The sequence below is a fragment of the Pan paniscus genome, chromosome 5 (assembly GCF_029289425.2).
Source record: "Pan paniscus chromosome 5, NHGRI_mPanPan1-v2.0_pri, whole genome shotgun sequence".
In the NCBI taxonomy this organism is placed as follows: domain Eukaryota; kingdom Metazoa; phylum Chordata; class Mammalia; order Primates; family Hominidae; genus Pan; species Pan paniscus.
In genome coordinates this window covers 165489783-165494350 of record NC_073254.2, presented here as the reverse complement: position 1 = coordinate 165494350, position 4568 = coordinate 165489783, and the positions used below count along the sequence as shown (strand labels likewise).

General features: G+C 41.8%; 1 pseudogene; it reads left to right on the top strand.

Moving 5' to 3' along the window:
* The first annotated feature begins 550 nt into the window (after positions 1-550).
* Positions 551-2994, top strand: LOC100989426 (zinc finger protein 131-like; annotated as a pseudogene).
* Positions 2995-4568: the final 1574 nt, after the last annotated feature.

The following is a 4568-nucleotide window of genomic DNA, read 5'->3' as shown; positions in this document are numbered from 1 at the left end:
CCTCTGAGAGCCACTTTCATCATCAATAAAATCCTCTGCATTCACCTTCCTTCAATTTGCTCGTCTGACCTGATTTTTCCTGGATGCCAGACAAGACCTCGGGTGCCACAGGTGTGGATGAAGGTGGTCACAATGACCCTCTGCCCTTGCTGGTGGAGAACAACCACCTCATGTGAAAAGGCAGAGGCCCCACTGAGCTGTTAAGCTATCTGTGGATGGCAAAGCTAAAAGAGCACTATAACACATGCCCTCAGGGGCCTTGGGGGTGGCAGGTACGCCACCCTAGATGGTACTGTGGGGGCCGCCCAGAATTTTGCTCCTGCCGGCACCCAAAAGCACTCACCCCAGCTCCTGCACCTGCTCACCTGCATGCTTCCTCCTCTGAATGGTTGAGCGCAGTGGGTTCGAGTGAGTGAAGTTTGTCCTAGCTGGTGCCAAAGCAGCCAGCTAGCCCCAAGACCCACACTCCAGTTCCTGCCTGCAAAAAGGCCAGGGAAAATTTCCTGCTTCAGAAGGAGGACAGACCATGAACTAGGGCAACCTGATGGCCATGGAGGTTGAAGAGAGGATGAAATGTTTTCAAAAGTTTCCTGAACATCATCAGATGACCCTCGACTGACTAAATAAACAGCAAGATCAGGACTGGTTTACTGACATCATCCTGATTGTCAACAGACACCATTTTAAGGCTCACAAGGCTCTTTTGGCTGCTTGCAGTAAGTTCTTCTATAAATTCTTTCAATTTACCCAGGAACCTTTGGTGGAGATAGAAGTTGTTGGTAAAATGACCTTTTGTAATTTAATTCAGTTCACATATACAGCAAAATAATTGATACAGGAGAAGAAGAGGCCAATGATGTATGGAAAGCAGCAGAGTTGTACAAATCCTAGAAGTTATTGACAGGGACAGGAGGCAGGGAAATTCTGGGCAAAGGAGGACAGATCCCCGGCAAGGGTCCCACACTCAAGTCTGGGACAGCAACCCAAAGTGAGAGCATGCCTTCCTGTTTTCCCACTCGAATGTCATTTCCAAAGCCAAGCATGCCCTGCCCTGCCCCCTATCCTGTGCCTATAAAAACCCCAGGCTCCATTGGCAGAGAACGGAGAAGAAAAGAAGCAGCTGGACATCAGAGACTGGTTTGACATCAGAGAGAAGCAGCTTGACTTCAAAGGGACGGCTTGATGGTGTTGCTTTAGAAAGGAGTCCAGCTGGGGATGGAGGGTCCTGCCAGATATGGAGTCCACAGGGCCCGCATAGAGTTTTGCTCCTGCCAGCACCCAAAAGCACTTGCCCTGACTCCTGCGCCCGCTCACCTGCATGCTCCCTCCTGTGGCAGGTTGAGTGCAACCGGTTCCAATGAGTAGAGTTTGCCTCAGCTGGTGCCGAAGTGGCCGGCTAGCCCCAGCACCTGCACACCAGTTCCTACCCATGAAGGGGTCGGGGAAAATTTCCTGCTTCATTATGAAAGCCCTTGAAGTCAGGAACAAAGAAAACTCAGCTCCATTAGAGGAAAATACCACAAGAAAAAAGGTGGCCAAATAAAAGGAAGATTGCAGCAACTTCAAATGTTATCACAGAATCATTGCCATCTGCAGAATCAGAACCTGTTGAAATTGAGGTAGAGATTGCTGAAGGCACAATTGAAGTGAAGGTGAAGGCATCAAAACATTAGAGGAAGTGGATTCTGCCAAGCATCCATAAAGTACACACAGAACACAAGTTCCTCTAATGATTCTGCTCTAGCACTGTTGGCAGATATTACCAGCAAGTATCATCAAAGTGACAGAAAAGGGCAGATTAAAGAAGAAGATGGCCATGCATCTGACCCTACAAGCATACAGGTAGAAAGTATCGAAACTGTGGAACGTCAGTTGTCACATGTGAAGGACTTGTTCCATTGTGAGAAATGTAATGGTTCATTTAAATTGTTTTATCATTTGAAGGAACGCATGAAGTCACACTCTACTGAGAGTTTCAAGTGTGAAATATGCAATGAAAGGTATCTTTGGGAGAGCACATGGAAACAGCACCTAAATTGTTACCATCTTGAAGAAGGTGGAGTCACTAAGAAGCAAAGAACTGGGAAGAAAGTTTATGTATGTCAGTACTGTGAGAAGCAGTTTGACTGTTCTGGACATTTTAAAGAACATCTTAGAAAACATACAGGTGAAAAACCTTTTGAATGTCCAAATTGTCATGAAAGATTTGCTAGAAATAGCACCCTCAAATGTCACCTCACTGCATGCCAAACTGGAGTAGAGGCAAAAAAGGAAGAAAGAAGCTCTATAAATGCCATGTCTGCAACAGTGTGTTTAACAGCTGGGACCAGTTCAAAGATCACTTGGTAATACACACTGGGTGTAAACCCAACTATTGTTCTTTATGTGACTTGTGGTTTATGCAAGGAAATAAATTAATGAGGCTTCTCAGTGACACTATTTCAGAGCATCTAGTAATGGAAGAAGTTCTTTCAGTAGAAACGTGTGCAAACTGAACCTGTGACATATCAATGACTATTATAGAACAAATTGGGAAGGTGCATGTGCTACCATTGCTTCAGGTCCAGGTGGATTCAGCACAAGTGACTGTGGATTCAGCACAAGTGACTGTGGAACACGTCCATCCAGATCTGCTCCAGGACAGCCAGGTACTTTGTTCACACATGAGTGTGCTTCCAGAGCAGGTCCAAATAAGTTATCTAGAAGTGGGTCGAATTCAGACTGAAGAAGGTACTGAAGTACACGTAGAGAAGCTTCACTTTGAATGGATAAATCAGGTGCCAGTGGAAGTACAAACTGAACTTCTAGAAGCAGACTTGGACCACATGACCCCAGAAATCTATGAACCGAGAAGAGAGAACCTAGCCAAGCAGATGCTGCTGAGGCTGCCAGGGAAGATCACGAAGATGCTGAGGATTAGAGAGCAAGCCAACAGTGGATTCTGAAGCTGAAAAGGCAGAGAATGAGGACAGAACAGCTATGTTCTGGTTTTAGAATGAAATTACACATGAATATATTTTTAAATTTACTTGTTGGGTTTTTGAATGGATTATGGGCAGTATGACTGTCCTTAAGCTAACAGACAAGTGGACCAAAGTTAAGCTATTTGTTGTTGTGCTGAATTGTTTTTGTTGAAACAAATTGATTCCTCTTCCCCAGCTCAATGCCACAGAGGAGGGATCTGTTCCATAAATTAAGGGGAGTTTTGAGAAGTACATTTCTGGAAACTTAAGTGGATTATATTCTTAATACAAGGTTGCATATGACTGTATCTATTTTCATTGTGGTAAAAATTCTCCCTCTTCTCTTTCCCAGGTCATGTTCTTCCTCAAATTTCTTTCATATTATAAAATCAAACTTAAATCATTAGAATACAAGTTTATGTATTCTAATACATGCTAGAAAATTGACTATATAGGAAACACAAGGCTGCATGACGAACATTGCATTGTTACTGTGCAGTTAAATTTTGGCTTTCTTTCGTTGGAACAAACGTTGTTGTCTACCCCAGTAGTCACAGATGCCATCTCTGCAACAGAGAGAGGGGTGGTGGCAAAATTTTTAGAATGTTAAGAAAAGAAAATCCACACCCATGTGCCGTTTCAAAACCAGCTAAACTTCTGTAAAGCATCTGGTTCTTTCAAAGTCTGTGTCATAAGGAGCAATGCAGCTAATGCTATAGTACTTTATATTTTTGCCTATAATAACAACCACGAGTTATTTTTCGCTTAAGTTAGGTTAAGAAATTTTATTTAATGGCAGCCGAAGTGCCAATTTCAACTGGGAAAATTTATTTACCTCTGTGGTAAACTTTATTTTGATTGAAAGTTGCACTAGTATTTTACTACCAGATGAAAAAAAGATGAGCATCATTTAAAAATTAATGTATTTAAAATAAAGTACAGGGAAAAACATGTATATAATTATCAGGCTTTTTTTTAATGGAATCTTTTCCCCCAATCCTTAATGTAAAGATCTTGTGCTATAACTTTTAAAGCCATATAAATAAGAGTGCTAAACTGTGGGGTTAAAAATAAATGTCTAAATATTTTTAATCAATATTACTTGGAAAATAAAGTATCTCTCTCTCTCTCTCTCTCTCTCTCTCTCTCTCTCTCTCTCACACACACACACACACAAACACACAAATTAGAGATGACACAAACAAATGGGAAAACATTCCATACTCATGGGTAGGAAGAATCTTAATTGTTAAAACAGCCATACAGCCCAAAGCAATTCATAGCTTCAATGTTATTCCTATCAAACTACCATTGACATTCTTCACAGAAGTAGAAAAAATATTTTAAAATTCATGTGGAACCTAAAAAGAGCTTGAATATCCAAAGCAATCCTAACTAAAAAGAACAAAGCTGGAGGCATCACACTACCAGGCTTCAAACTATACCATGCTGCTACAGTAACCAAACAGCATGGTACTGGTACAAGAACGGTCACCTAGACCAATGGAACAGAATAGAGAACCCAGAAATAAGACCACAGACCTACAACTATCTGATATTTAACAAACCTTTCAAGAACAAGCAATGGGGAAAGAATTCCCTATT